The 16570-nt window shown below is 40.2% G+C and overlaps 1 protein-coding gene and 1 pseudogene across 1 annotated transcript in view; one reads left to right on the top strand and one right to left on the bottom strand.

Annotated features, from left to right (window-relative positions):
- Positions 1-16570, bottom strand: part of DISC1 (DISC1 scaffold protein) — a 369242-nt gene that overhangs the window by 112994 nt on the left and 239678 nt on the right. The gene's annotated exons all lie outside the window — the stretch shown is intronic.
- Positions 13341-13812, top strand: LOC118012848 (annotated as a pseudogene).

The raw sequence follows: 16570 nt of genomic DNA, 5'->3' as shown, positions 1-16570 counted from the left end.
TCCTCAAGAAGCCACCCGTCCCCCATGTGGTAAGGTGAGGACAACAAGAATGGCTCATGTCCCCTGTAATCACAGGGACGGGTGTGCCACCCAAGACAACCAGAGCCCTCCTGAGACTGACGTACAGGAACAGAAAGGAAAAAGGTTCCTCTCTGTGGTGGGAACCATAAGGCAGGGGATGCAAGTTGGGCCAAAGGCTGCCGTGACAGCCATTTTCCTTGTCACGTGGTATGACATGGTTGAGGCGAAGCAGAGCTGTGACAAGACTGCCAGTTACCCACCCAATAGCTATTCTCCCATCATAACCAAGCTCTTATTGGGGGTAGCAATGTCCTTGGCTAAAATCAAATAAACTAAAAACAAAAACACACACTATACAAGAACAACTAGATTTCAGATTCTCTTGCAGATTGGGCTGCTGAAGGACACAGTAGTGACCAATGGGATGTAAGTTATGAGCCACTGGTTGGGCCTGTGAGAAAGCCGTTCACTAGAGAAATAGGCTTATTGCGCATCCACCTCTTGCTCACTATCTTCCCTCTGCCCAGAACACAGATGTGATGCTAGAAGATGGGCAGCCATATTGTGAATACCAGGAGACAAGCCATGCTAAGGACGGCTGAGTGCAAACATAGAAGGATCCAGGGTCTCAGGACATCTCCATGCTGATTCTGGGCTACCTGCCTCCAGGCTTCTTACTGCAAGAAAAAAGTAAATCCTCCAATTTATTTAAGCCAGGATGGGGAGGCTATTGTCACTTACAGTGTATGGACTTCCTAACTGATATAGAAATTGTTACCTGGAAATAAAATGTTATAAGAAACAGAATCAAAATGGGAAATTGGTAGAGTAGAAAGATGGAGCTTTGGGTATGTGGCTGGAAATCTTGTATCTTTTTTTTTTTTTTAAAGATTTTATTTATTTGACAGAGAGAGACCACGAGAGCAGGAACACAAGCAGGGGGAGTGGGAGAGGGAGAAGCAGGCCTCCCGCCGAGCAGGGAGCCCGATGTGGGACTCGATCCCGGGACCCCAGGATCATGACCTGAGCCGAAGGCAGACGCTTAACGACTGAGCCACCCAGGCGCCCTGGAAATCTTGTACCTTGAGGAGTGGTGAAATGTGATGAATTATCATCTATTGTACCTTGGAAATGCTACTTATCAAAAGAAGTGATATTGGGAAACACAATAGGAAGAATTCAGAGCACTGGCATCTGCTGGCTCTTTCTTGACACACAAAAGGGAGATAAACTCACATGATTGCAGGTGCCTATGACACATTTAAGAAGGTGCCAACCCTCAGGTGCTGACCCTGTACCTACACAGCCCTGAGACTGATGTCCCCTTAAATTCTATGTTCTAGGGGCTTCCATGCCTCACACTAGTCCCAGTCCTGCCCTGCTGCAAGCAGAGGAGAAAGGATGCAAATGTAGCTCTTCTAGAAAAAGCCCTCTGCCCAAAGGTTGCAAGACAAGATGATCAGGAGTCCCATCATTCGAAGCCGTTCATGGCTGAAAAGGCCAATTTCTTCTCTACCCCAAATTAAGCATTAATAAACATTAGCCATAAAATGACAGCCTTAGCAAGAGATAAAACTGGTGAGCCACCAGCCATAGGGGGCAAGCTTGCTAGCAAAAATGACATTACGTGTATTGCCTTGGGGGATGACAAAGCACAGAAGTAAAAGACAAGATTCTTCAGGCTTAAGAAACTGCATCCAGACAAAATGTTTAAATGCAGTTGTTCACTCATGGGATTGACTGGAAGGAAATAAAACAGAAGCCCACCATTTTTTTTTTCTATTTGTGCTTCCTGTTTTCTTCCCTAATACATATGCAGCTCTTGTTTGCCTTCAGGGAGCCAAATACAATTAATAAACATGACCATAATATCTGCCAAAAAGCATGGTGGAAAAATAACATCAAGGCACCATCTAACCTGAGGAGCTTCAGAGACTTGGCTTAATCCATTGCAAAGCTTGAGGAAGTGCATCTCTATCATAACAGCTCAGCTCAGACCAGAGTCAGTGGTTATTTTGATTTGCTTTGTTTTTGTCCTTGTTTCACGTACCACCATCCATAGGGAGGGCCTGCATTCATCTTGAACTCACCCCATATCCCACGTGGAGGAAGCACTAGGACCCTGGAATAGTGTGAGATTTCCAAACCCCCACACATACTTGAGAGAATTTAGTAGCAGTAGGGATGCTTACCTCAAGAACAGGCCAAATAATTAGGCATTGTATCTGTGTCTCCTTTACTGATTCATGTATCAAAATTCATGCCCTCCATGAATTTATTTGAAACAAACACAAGTTTCAGGAAAGTTGCAAATACAGCATGGAGAATTTTTTTTTTCTGAACCTTGGAAGTGCTGAGAATTGTCAGAGCTGACCAGATGCCCCTAGATTCCTGACTAGTTTAGTGGTATTTTCCTACAAACAAGGACATGACCTATATAACTACAAGACAACTACCAAAATTAGAAAATTAATACTGGTAGATTACTATCATCCATTCTCAAGCTTCAACGAAATTTTACCAATTGTCCCAGTAATGTTTTTTGTGACAAAAGCCTTCCCTACCCCTCTCGAGATCACATACTGCAGAGTTTTGTCTCTTTAGCCTCCTTCAGTATGAAATGGCTCTTCAGTTTCCCTTTGACTTTCATGACCTTGGCACTTCTGAGGACTATAGGCCAGTTATTCTGCAGAACGTCATTCTGTTTGAGTTTGTCTGGTGTCTCCTCGTGAGTAGATTCAGGTTTGCATCTTTGGTAGGAATATCAGATTTGATGCCATGTTCTTCTCATCGCTTCCCATCAGGTGGCACAGGATTTGGGAGTTACTGATGATGTTAACTGTGATCACTTGATTAAGATGGCGCCTGCCAGACTTTTCCACTGTAAAGCTACTCTTTTCATCTTTGTATTTAATAAGTATTCAGAGGGAATGTAATTGAAACTATGGAAATATCCCATTCCTCAAGAAAGTTTTCAGTGTATTTGTACATATGTGGACTCACTGTTTTCCATTTTATCCTTGGGTTATAATCCAAGGTATCATTTTCATTTATATCAATGCTCAAACTGTGCCTGGTTTGGCTGGAGGGGTGGCAGGGGTGGGGAGCATGCAAGGTGAATTCTGGGTCCTTTTGTCCCACTCTTCTTTGAACAAGTCCTTGCTTGTTCTAACCCCACCTGGTACTATTTTTACTTGTATTCAGCAGTGGTTCCAAAGAGCACTGGGTCCTCTCAGTGTAGAGTAGTATTTGGAAGCCAAGAACTGGCCCTGGGTATGCTTACTGCTGTTGGGGTGTCACTGCTCCAGACTCTCAGTGGCAGAGCTGGAAGATACACGTGTGAATGCATATGCACACACATTTACCTTGGGATTTCTGTATCTATTCATACACCTTGAAAACTTTGAGTTCACAGTGATACCTCTTGGTTTTATTCCAACACCACAAGGTTCCTTCCAGTTTTCTCCCTTTCCTTAATTTAACTCCCATCATCGGCACTGAGAAACTGAGCTTCTAGGAGGGACAAAACAGAAGAGACACTGCAGCTTCTCCATCACGGACGCCTACCTACCTATCTCATCGAATGTCTGAATTGTCCAAGAAGGGAAGGGAAGGGACAGGAAGGTCTGCAACAACATGTGACTGTTATTTCCTAAATTGATTTCTGAGCCCCCAAATTTGTACCCACAGAATGAGCAAAGCCTCCAATCCAATACCGACTTCAAAGATGCCATCGATGATCAAGGATCAGGGAAGAACTAAGGATGGAGGAGGAGGGAGGGCTGGGCTTCTAGACTGGTCAGCCTGGGAACATGCTGCCTGCAGGGCCAGACCTCTCACTCCCACACAGCCTGAATGCCCGGTACCTCTTGTTCGCACCATCATGCTAACTGTGGGTGGAGCCCCTTCTATGCCCAGCTTGACTCTCCATAGTCCATTCACCATGGCAACAGAGTGATCCTTTAAAACATGAATCAGATCTTGTCCTCTTCTACTGAAATCCCTGCGATGGTTTGCCATCTTAATCAGGAAGTTTGTAATATCCTATTATACACAGTCCTATGTGATCTGTCCCCTTTCCTCCCTGTCCTCACCTCCCACCATCCTCCCCTCATTGAGTTTCTCCCACACAGGCCTCCCAGCAGCTCCTCAGATGCCCAACATGCTCAGACCTCAAGGTGTTGGCTGTTTCCTCTGCCTGGAAAATCCCTCCCCAAATCCAGACTGCTGGCCTACTCCTTTAATTTGGGTGTCCACTCAACTGTCACCTTATTAGAAAGGCCTTCCCTAACCAAACAATCTAAAATAGACACACACACACACACACACACACACACACCACCACCACCACCACCACCACTCCTGTGCCTTGAGGCTGGTTTTTCTTCTTAGTACTTAACATCACTCATGTATTATATAATTATTGTTTGTTTGTTGTCTTCCTCCACCTCAAGCTATAATATTGTAGGCTCCATGACTGTAACTGGCTGAATTGTGTCCCCCAAAATGATATGTTGAAGTCCTGACCCCAGGATCTGAGGATGACCTCATTTGGAAACAAGGTCTCTGTACGTGTAATTAGTTAAGTTACAATGAGTCCATACTAGATCAGGGTGGGCCCTAAATCCAATGACCTGTGTCCTGATAAGAAGAGGAGGGGACACACAAAGACACACAGATATACAGGGAAGAAGACCATGTGGAAACAGAGACAGAGATTAAAGTGGTATCCATAAGCCAAAGAATGCCAAGGATTGCCTACAACCACCAGAAACTAGGATGAGGCAGGGAAAGATTTTTTCCCAGAGCCTTCAGAGAGAGCATGGCCCTGCTGACACCTTGATTTCAGACTTCTAGCTTCCAGAACTATGAGAGAATAAATTTCTCTTCATGGTAATTTGTTAAGGCAACTCTAGGAAACCAGTGTAACTGTATTTTATCATCATTGTGTCTCCAACTGCTTAGAACAGTGCCTTAGAACAGGGGAACTAAGAAAAGAATTGCTATATTTAGAAGTGAACAGCTTTCAAAACTACCCTGTCGTTCATCAATATCATCAACTTATCCAGGACCACTGCTAACCTATGTGGTGCCTACATCTTGCATTTGTACAAAACAGAAAGAGGTATCCTTCTTCAAGACACTTCACTTCTTTTTGTTGAAAAGTTTCCATAACATACTGACTTTATCAGGACAAGACCTAATGTACATAATACGTGTACTATGGTTAATAATTAAAATACACATGATCAGGGTAATAAATACGCAGTGTGACTGGTATCCCATGAGATGTAGGGCTCTTGTTCACTGTAGAGCCTGCACAACCATACACAGCAGCGGCCCTGATCTAGGTCAATCACACTTCTTTCAGTTACTTAGGGAGGAAGTAGACTTGAGATAGAAGATATAGGGCAAAGAGAACAAGAAGCCACACCCTCTCTTCTCTTTTATCAGGGAGACAAAATAAACATGGGATAACCTAAGAATAATATTAAAGCAACATACTGTGGGATTAAATACATGGTACAGTTTGGAAAATAAATGCACAGGTGAACCATAATAAAAGGATCATACGATGGCATCATTTCCCTAGGGCCAGAAGAAGAAAGAACATCAGTGTCTGCTATGTGCCAGACAAACCTGATTCCATTCAAGGTACGTGGAGCTCAACGAGCGAAAGATTTACAACTCTGGCACCAATGTTCTTGCCAGTGAAAAGCAGAAAGGCCTAGTAACTCGCCCCAGATCAGGTAGCTAGGAAGCAGCAACACCAAGATATGAATCTGGATCCAGCTGGCTATAAAGCCCGCACTTGTCATGCACCAAGCTGCCATCTCTGAGCAAGTTTTCAGGAAATTATGAACAAGCAAAATCCGTGAAAGGGGAGTTTTTCCAAATTAAGTGTATACAACTTTCAGCTCTGAATAAGAACAATACATTGACAGATGAAAGGATAAAGAAGCTGTAGTGAACATACACAATGGAATATTACGCAGCCATCAAAAAATGAAATGTTGCCATTTGCAACGACGTGGATGCAACTAGACGGTATTATGCTGAGTGAAATAAGTCAATGAGAGAAAGACACGTATCATATAATTTCACTCATATATGGAAGTTAAGAAACAAGACAGAGGATAATAGGAGAAAGGGAGAGAAGAATAAAATAGGACAAAATCAGAGAGGGAAAAAAACCGTAAGAGACTCTTAACTGTAGGAAACAAACTGAGGGTTGCTGGAGGGGAGAAGGGTGGAGGGATGGGGTAATTTGTCGATGGGCATTAAGGAGGCCACTTGATGGAATGAGCACTGGGTGTTACATACAACTGATGACTCACTAAACTCTACCTCTGAAACTAATAATATGTTGTATGTTAATTAACTGAATTTAAATTAATACATACATATGTGGGAAAAATAAATAAGAATAATAATGTATAGGTAGGCTTTTCTTTGTACTAATTATCTTCATATACTATATCTAAGTAAATTTGGAAATTAGTTTTTATCTGATAGCCAGTATGAAGACAGGCTAGCTATTTGCAAAGGGATGGGTTCACGGCATGACTTAATACACACCATTGTAAATAATAAAATTTGAGAACAGTTTTGGCGTTTGCTGCCAATTGGTTCACTCAAAACTACTCCAGTCCCATCAAATATGTTTTCCTCTGCGATAGAGAGTTAAAGCAAAGGACAATTCCCATATCCCCTTGCCATGAAGGTTCTGCCAGTGGTTGACTTCCGCCCTGCTGTCACGCCCGCATGGGACCAAGAAGTGAGGATGAGTATCCTGAGGCAGCAGTCCAGGCTCTTAGTCCAACAGCATGGTCAGAGGTGCCTAGCATTTCTGAAGCTGCTTGGGCATAATACTCTCTGTCCAATGCATGGCTCGGCAGAGTTCAAGCAGCAAAGGGCAGTGGCACGTTCCACTGCCCTAGCTGCATGGTGAGGTTGGACATTTCCCCTGGCTATATCACTTCCGGTGATAAAGCATCCAAATTTGGTTCTCTGGACCTCATCATAACTTTACAGCAAACTAACATCCTCTAAGAAATCTTTCTTAATGAGCCAGAGTATACTGTGTTGCCTGCATCTAAGAAAATATATCTATATTTAAAATTCCTCCACTTACATACTTGGATAAATGAAAGGAGAATGCTCTGAATTTCACCAGAAATTACTGTAGGCATAGAGAACCACTCATCTCCTTGTCTCGTCGCCCTATCCTGCACCTTCTCACCCCAACAGACCAGCAATAACATCCATGAACAAAATAAACTCATCTGGCATGCACAATCTTTCCCATTTTTGCAGAAGTGACTCTTTGCAAGTCTTGATGAATAAGCCATTGATTCTGTCCCTAAGAAAGAAATAAAAGAATGTGGCTGTAAAGGAAGAGAATGGATCACAAAGCCATAATTTTTACCTGGTCGTATTACCAGGTGACCTTGGGCAAGTCATTTAGCAAACTAATGCCTCCAAGGAACTCCCCTTGTCTTATTTCTGAAAGACATGCATGAAAGGTCTTCTATTATTGAAGCATGCAGGTCAATTAGAAGTATTATTTGTAGCCTTCTCTCAGTTATCTGACTGCACCCACTGGTGCTGGACATAAGACTCGTTTCCAGCAGACCAGCAGTGGTATTTTCCCCTGAATGGCGAATGTGTACTAGCCTGCCCGTGGACAAAGTGAATGTGAGCTAGCATTTTTAGGAGGTTCAGTGTTAGCTGCTAATAACCATCTCCCGTTGTGGGGCAAGGAGGAAGAAGAAGATTAAGCCACAGCCCCTGATGAAAATAGACGCAGCAGGGGCAAGAGACACTTAAATCCCAAACACAGGCTGGACTATTCAGAAGAATGCATCTTAAGTTAATGCTGTAATAAAATAAAATAATTTTATTTTCATTGCACAGCTTCAGAAGATTTTACCCTGGGAATAAAATCTTTATCCTGGATACACCAGAATCACTTATACATTCCTGTATAAATCATGAAAATCCAATAAATCTAGTCTTATATATAATGCGTCTATTTGGGGAAGCAGGAGAGGAGTAGGAAGTATAAAATAACACAGAATGGGAAGTCTCTACATTTGGCCACTGTAGGCAAACCTATTTGGTACAAAAAGTACTTTTCTCTTTTATTGGAAATTATAGGAACATATGACAAACTCAACAGAAAACAATAATCAAGTGTTCATGCTTAGATGCTAAAAATACACCAGGGTGATTGTGATTTTTTTATCTCTAATTTCAGCACTAATGGTGATGATTATTAAAATATATGTATAAAGAAATCAAACCTCAGGCTTTGATAGGGAAGAGAGCAAAGATCTAACTAAATACTTATTGCTGTAAGAGTAATTCCATCCTCAAAATTAATCAGACCATCCAGATGCAGCATTTAATTAGGTAAAACCTACAGCCATGTTGAATAACAAAAGGAAAGGCACAGCTCAAGGGGTAGACAAGATCCCCACACACGGTTTGATTTTCCCAAAGTTGTATCACTATTGATGAGAGTCAAGAGGGTCATGCAAGAAACCTGGAAGTAGGTCAGGGTCCACATCACCTAAAAGCAGTGGTTCTCATAAATGTGGTCCCAGACCAGCAGCGTCAACATCTCCTGGGAATTTCTTAGAGCCATACATCCTCAGGCCCTATACTTATGGAATCAGAAACTCTGAGGGCCCAGCAATCTGCATCTAACAAGCCCACCAGGTGATTCTAACGCACACTGTAGTTTGAGAACCACTGCCCAAGAGCTTCAAACGGGGAGCATAAAGCAAACTTCTATTCTTTTCCTGACCCCTTAGAAACTAGTCTGAAAAATCCACAGGACACAAGCAGTTTGTGGCTGAATGGTGGGGAAAATCCACACTGCTTAGCCAGTGTTAAGAGAATTTTCTGGTAATATTTGTCACCTAGTCCTTCCATCTGGTCTAGTGATTTATTGATATAGAACCATCAGCAACTATTTCTACCTTTCCTTGTTGACTTTCAACGTCAGTTCCCAAATTACATTTTGTTTTGCCGTGTTCTATTTACTCCAAAACTTTCCATGGTGAGGGAGTGAAAGGCCAAGTTTTTCTTCTCTTTTCCTTCCTTGCAATGGAGTTAAAGAAGATTTTTATTCAGTCAAAATATCCTTCACCTTGCCCAGCGTAGACCCCAGACCTTCCTGGCCCACCCTGCCTCATCTTCTGGACAATCTGTCCAGTTGAATGACTGCAGGTCCCCCTCCACATGGGAAAACAAGAAAATACAATTCTTTCTTTCTAAAATCAGTATGTAATTCATTTTTTTAGATCCTAAGGACACAGACATGTCTGTGGTTGGATTATTATGTGTGACTGTAAGCAATTTTATTACTGCCATTATTTAACATTATTTAACATTTACTGCCATTATTTAACATATTTGAGTATATACAGATTCAACGCTTTCTCTGCTCCCACTTCTGTGTACGTGTTATACTGCTTTAACTCACTTGATGACATCTTGCTATTTTATCTAATGTGTATGTATAATTCTCCATGGTTCTATTTTTTTTTAAAGATTTTATTTATTTATTTGACAGAGACAGCGAGAGCAGGAACACAAGCAGGGGGAGTGGGAGAGGGAGAAGCAGGCTTCCCGCCGAGCAGGGAGCCCGATGTGGGACTTGATCCCAGGACCCTGGGATCATGACCTGAGCCAAAGGCAGCCGCTTAACGACTGAGCCACCCAGGCACCCTCCATGGTTCTATTTTAAGTCCCTCGAGGGCAGCAACCACACCTCCTACTTCTCATGAAGTAGAAAAGTGCTTGCAATGAGATTCAACAAATATTCACTGTATATATTTAATCAAGTGTCCCCTCCACCCCTTGTCCCAGGAATAAGCTGCTCAAACTCTACTTTGGTGGTTTACCACTTGGAACTAAATCTTCACTGATTTGAGGGGAAAAAATAGAACACCCCTGGCTTAAGTAACCCTAAAGGAGCAACTGACAGATAAAGCTCTAGCCACTCCCAAATATGCCAAGATCGGGTGTGATGTAAACACCCGATGCACCAGGGGGCCTGGTTACCATACCGGGACATGGTCACCAGCTCAAAACCAGCCACATAGCTTTGCTTTCAAGCACCGAGAGCAGCAGACTATACAATAAATGACTGCCAAATGTCACTGTCAGAAAGTTTCTCCGATGTCACAAATAGGCTGAAGGCTGTCACAGAAAGAGAAAAGGAAAGGACAATTGAGTCAGTGCTACGTATATGAAAGAACTACCTTGGCCTTGTTCCATAAATGATAACTGAAATACTATCCGGGCAGTCAATTTATCAGGGGAAAATAAAACAATCTGCCACTGTAACCCAGAGAGGAGAAAAATAAGGATAAAAGATGAAAAAGCTCCATTCATTTCAAAGAAAAGACACAGTGACAAGGAAACTAGAGCAGGGTTGACTATTAGTTCAAGACCTCTTGTGACTCTGGCAGAAGCATGTGCAAGTCAGTTCGCCACGGTCTGAATGCAGTATGCCCTCCCTCCGTTGCGAGGGCCCTGCCCCACACCCTCTGTCTGATGAAATTCCACTCATCCTTCAAGATTTACCTCCAGTGTCACCTCCCCTCTGCAGTCTTGTGAAACGCTGCCCGGCAAAATGAAATCCCTTCCCCTCCCTGCTCCCACTGCCCTCCTGGTGTTGCATTGTGATTGCGGATCCCCTACCAGTCAGTGATGCCAGCAAGGTGGGGACCACTGCTCAATCCCCTTTGTTTCACTCACAGGACCTGACAAAAGACCTGGCACCCCGAAAGTCAGTGCTCAAAAATCTATTGAATTGGTGGACAGAATTATAGACAGTACTTCAATTCCCAGTGGTGGGAACTTTATTTGATGTGTGTTACAGGTATAATATTTATTGAACAACTCAGTGCAGGACACTATGTTGGTGCTTTACATACTGTGGTCTTTAATCCCCTCACATCAGTCTTACAAGGAAAGTGGTGCCCAGGAAGAGGAAACCAGGACACTGAGATCCAGACCAAGCCTGACAGCGGGCCATAGTTTGCTTCCCTGCTCCACTGCATGGTCATGCGTGCCCCAGGCCACTGACACAACCTCTGAGAGCCTCAAAGACCTCCTCCATAAAACTGGGATGATTATGTTGTAGTGCTCTGGCCCACTTTCTACAAGGGCATCAGGAAGACCAACGAAATCCTACCATTTATTGAAGAAGGGAGAATAGTGAAGAAGATAAACTAAAATGGAAAAAACATGCATTTAACATATTTCTTTTCCAAAAGTTTCAGAAATGGCACCTCATCAGCATCTCCTGAGGGGCTAGCTCTCAGTAGAAGCTAGACCTTAGAGGTGCAGGTGCTTCTGTGAAGATGCAGCTTTAAAACGGGCAGATTTTTTAGACCACATATTTAAACAGTTTATCCCTCTTGTAAAAGTCTGCTCTGGATCCCAAATTCAGGAAAAATGCATAGAATGTTAGGTCACTGCGCTTGCAATGTCATACTCATGACCATTCCTTAAATGTTTCCCTTCTAACTAGACCCCAGATCACACCACACGGGTAACTGCATGAAAAATGACAGTGGGGAGTTAGCTGTTAATAGACATTATTGGCAAAACTAAAGCACCATAGGAAGTGGGAATAGGGTGGTAGAAAAGCTGCTGTGACCCAATACCAGCCAACACCAGTGGTCACATGACATCACTTCAGCTTGCACGATGCTAGAGAAACCCTAGAAAACAAATAATTACTAAGTTGCCAAAATGAGCCATGAACTGTTTCATGTTTTAGGCAAGGGATGTGTATTTTAGAAAAACCATACTGTGGTCCATGGACTTGGAGGCAGAGATATATGATAAGACAAGAGTGAAGGGGTAAAGAACAGCTCTCAGGCTACTGCAACAGTCCAGGTACAGGACGATGGTGCCCGGACATTTTCCCAGTCATGTCATGAGACTGGTATAATCTTGATACCAAGAATGGAAAAAGTTAGTATGAAGATACAAAATTATAATTTCACTTATTAATACAGATGCAAAAATGCTTTAAAAATTAGTAAAACTCCAGTAATAATTTATCCTAGGAAGGAGAACAATAATTTAATTTTAAAACCCTTATTGATTAGGGTTTATAACATATGTAGAAGTAAAAGAATAACAATAGCTACATACAAGTGGTATATATAATAAATATATATATATATATAATGTGGTATAATACTGCTTGAATTAAGACTGTTAAAGGTGCATTGTATAAACCCTAGAGCAACCAGCAAGGAAAATAAAACAAAGTGGGATAATAAAAATCCAAGAGAAGAAATCAAATAGAATACTAAAAATAATACTCAATTTTAAAGTAAGACAGAGAAAGGATAAAAAAGAAAAAATTACATATGGGAAAAATAGAAAACAACAGCATGGCACTAGACTTACACTCAAACATATTAATACCTACACTGAATATAAGTGAATTAAAGACTCCAGTTAAAGAAGGAAATTAACAGTCTGGATAAAAAAGCAATATCAAACTATAGTATGTTTCCAGGAAACCCACTTGAAACATAAAGACATAGATAGGTTAAAATGAATGAAAAAAAGACATATCATGCTAACACTAATCATAAGAAAGCTGAAGTAACTATATTTCTACCAGACAACAGGAAAAAAAGAGTATTGACATAAATAAAGAGGAATATTTCATAATGATAAAGTGGGTATGTAGACAATCCCAAATGTATATGCTTCTGATAGAGCATGAAAATACTTGAAGTATCAAAATACTTAAATAATGGAGCATTGAAATAAATTATTTGATAGAATTGAGAAGAGAAATATCTATTAAAGAAACTGAATTTGCACTTTAAACCCTACTTTCAAGAACTCCATAGTAAAGTGGCTTTACTATTAAATATTATTAAATATTTAAGGAAGAAAAAATATCAGTTTTACACAAACTTTCAGGAGAAAGGAATACTTCTCAAATAATTTTATGAGGGCAGCATAACACTGATATAAAATACAGAGCAATTTCTCTCATTAACACTTAACCAAATAGTAAGTAAATCAGATCCAGCAATTTGTAAAAAGTGTAATATTTCATGATCAACTATGGTTTATGCAGGAAAAAATGTTACTTAACATTTGAAAATCATCAGTGTAGCTAACTACATTAACGCAATAAAGGAAGAAAATAGATCAAATGGACTTCATCAAAATTAGACCTTTAACTCTTCAAAAGACACCATTGTGAAAATGAGCAGGAGAAATCTTCTGAGGTGGTCAGCAGCGGCCTCGGCGTGCATGGGAAGATGGCCAAACAGGTGCCCACATCAGTGCTGTGGCTGCGTCTGGGTAGCATCTGCCAATCACTCATTGCAGAAGCAATTTTCAGAAAACTTGTAACTGATCAAAATGTTGTCGATAATTGAAGGGTGGACTGCAGCAACAGCCATGCATGAAATAGAAAACCCTCCTGATTATCAAAGGCACAACTGCATGAAGGAGCATGGTACTCCCATGAATCACATTGTCCAGGCAGGTTACCAAGAAGACTTTGCCACATTTGATTATATACTACGTGTGGATGAAAGCAATATGAGAGATTTGAATAGAAAAAGGAAGCAAGTTAAAAATGGCAAAGCTAAAATTGAACCACTTGGGAGCTATTATCCATGAAAGCGATATATCACTGAAGATCCCCATTATGGGAGACTCCAACTCAAGACCATCTACCAGCAGTGTGAAAGGTGCTGTAGAGTGTTCTTGGAGAAGGTGTGCTGACACGGCATCCACTCCTTGATGCAGCCAATGGGGCTAATCCCCACAGCCTCTGCATCTCTCAGTCAATGTGTCAAAGTGCGAGAACATTCCATAGCTCAAGCCCACAGCTGTTTCTTCAGTTGACTTGCTCTTTCTTATCTTAAAAAATAATTAAAGATGAAATTCAGTAGCTGTGTTTGGCAGAAGAATAAATAAAAATTTTTGATCGAGACAATTGGTGGGGTACATAAAGTCTTCTTAGACTAGCTGAACCTCCCACTTTGCTCCAGTTACAAAAAATGTGGAACAAACAAAATAGAATATGATGAAATGAACACTACTTTAAGACCCAGATCAACATCTGAGCCCACTGAGGCTTATAAGTCTTCTGTTCTACCTCTTCCCTAAGATTGTGGACAACCTGATGAGGATGAATGCCCCGTTCCCCTGCACTACCTCCTTATTCCAGGGCCTTCTACCATCCATGGGAGCTTACAACCTAGATGAAAAGTGTTCATTCATACATATTCATAGTGCACACTTGCATATTTAAAAGACAGAAAAAAGAAAAAGATTTGTGGAATTAATCTTAGCACCTTTAATACTCCCTAGTTTTTGTTTAGTTTATTTTATAAGGAAGTGGGCTCATTTGCTCCCGTTTGAACCACTTTGCCCCTGGAAATTTAATCATATCCAAAAAAGACACTTGTATGCTGGTTTATCTCATGGTCAGTTTGCAGAACGTGTCTGCTTTTTTATGCATACATAACCCAAATGTCAAAAATAAATTAGCTTAGGAGGGAAAAATAATTAAAAAGTTAGCAAAAGTTCTTTTATGTTGGGATACTTAAATACCGGTATGTTAATAAACACTCATCAGTGCTTAATTTATAGGCACATGTAGGTCATTTCTATTTACTGTGAGTTAATTAATCTAAAATTCATGTGGATACATGTCAGAAAAGATTGTTTTCAAAATAAACTGGAGAAATTATAAAAATACAAATTTTTTAAAAAAAGAAATGAACAGGAAAGTCCTGTGAGTAGGAGGGAATATAGTAGGTGTAATTATATATACCTGACAAAAGACTTGATTCCAAAATATTTAAAAGCTCCCCTACAACTTAATAGTTAAAAAAACAATCCAACAACAACAACAACAAAACGTCAGCAAAAGATCTGAACAGGAACTTCACAAAGGAAAAATATATAAATGGTTAATAAACACATGAAAAAGTACTTAAGCATTAGTCACCCATACATAGCCACTAGAATGGCTAAAATAAAAAGGACAGACAACATCTAATCTTGATAATGATATAAAACAATTAGGATTCTCCAACAGTGTTGGTAGAAATATAAAGTGGTACAATTTTGGAAGTTTCTCATAAAGTTAAATGTATGCCTAAACTACAATCTAGTAATTGCACTTTCAGATATGAACCCAAGTAAAATGAAAACACAGAAAGACTTATGACAAGAATGTTCATAGAAGCTTAAGTCGTATTAGTCAAAAACTAGAAACAACCCCAATGTCTATTAACAGGAAAATGGTCCTCGCTTCGGCAGCACATATACTAAAAAATGTTAACAGGAAAATGAATAAACAAATTATAGTACATTTATATAATGAAATACTACTCAGTAATAAAAAAGAAATAAACTGCTGATACCCACAACAATATGGATGAACCTCAACAACATGCTGAATAGAAGATGACAGACAGAAAAGAATGTCTACAGTATAATTCCATTTTTCTAGAGTTTCTAGAATAGGTAATATTTACCTCTACTGATAAAAATCAGACTACTTGTCTGGCCACGGAATCAGGGGGTGGGGGTGGGAAGTTAACTGCAAAGGATACTCTGGATGGAGGAGACTCTATAGTTTTATAGGGTGTAAATTACATGGGTATATACATTTCTCAAAACTCATCAAACTTTACACTGTATGTAGATTATATGGTACTATAAAACAGAATTTTAATTATGACTTTAATTTACCATTTCAATGTGTTAAATGAAATATATGTAAGTATATATATAGGTATATGTACATATATACAATTAAAAAATGGTTTTAATCTAATAATGTATCTGTCAAAATTACAAACATCACACATAACAGTCTAACCTTAGAATTTTACCTTTTAATATCAGATAAAACCCAAGGACATCAGGTATCAGTGCATCTATGCAAAATAAGACAAGTGGGGGAAGCAATGAAAAGAGTAAGGAATAGAAAGAAGAGAACAAAACACCATTATCTACAAAGGACATGATTCCTTTACAGAAAATCAAAGAGAAGCTATAAAAAACCAAGACAATTCTAGCAAAGTTGCTGGAAACAAGATCATATAAAACACATTGTAAGGCAACCAAAACTGATTGGGAGCAGGTTTGTTTTCTGTTTTTCGTTTTGGAGGATTGGGGTTTTTTTCATTTAGCATTTGTAATAGAAAAAAGAATCTGAGGATATCACAGGATAAATTTAACAACAACAGCAAAACTGCATAAATAATGAACACTCTACAAATGTAGTCATATGAAATGTTCATGAAGGGGAAGGTCAATAATATAAATTTGGCCTTCCTCTCAAATACTTTATACATAAATTCAATGCAATCCAGTTAAAATCTGACAAGATGATCCTAAAGGACCATGAATAGCCATGACAACTTTGAAGACAAAGGATGGTTAGTCCTACATGGGGAGAGAAGGAATGGGGGGAGGGGAGGAGGGGGTAAGTCCTACCACATATCAAAATGTACTATAAACC

This window comes from Mirounga leonina, unplaced genomic scaffold, assembly GCF_011800145.1.
Source record: "Mirounga leonina isolate KUSES-001 unplaced genomic scaffold, KU_Mleo_1.0 Mir_152, whole genome shotgun sequence".
Lineage (NCBI taxonomy): Eukaryota > Metazoa > Chordata > Mammalia > Carnivora > Phocidae > Mirounga > Mirounga leonina.
Note: the sequence above shows the minus strand (reverse complement) of the source record. Positions and strands in the feature narration are given on the sequence as shown.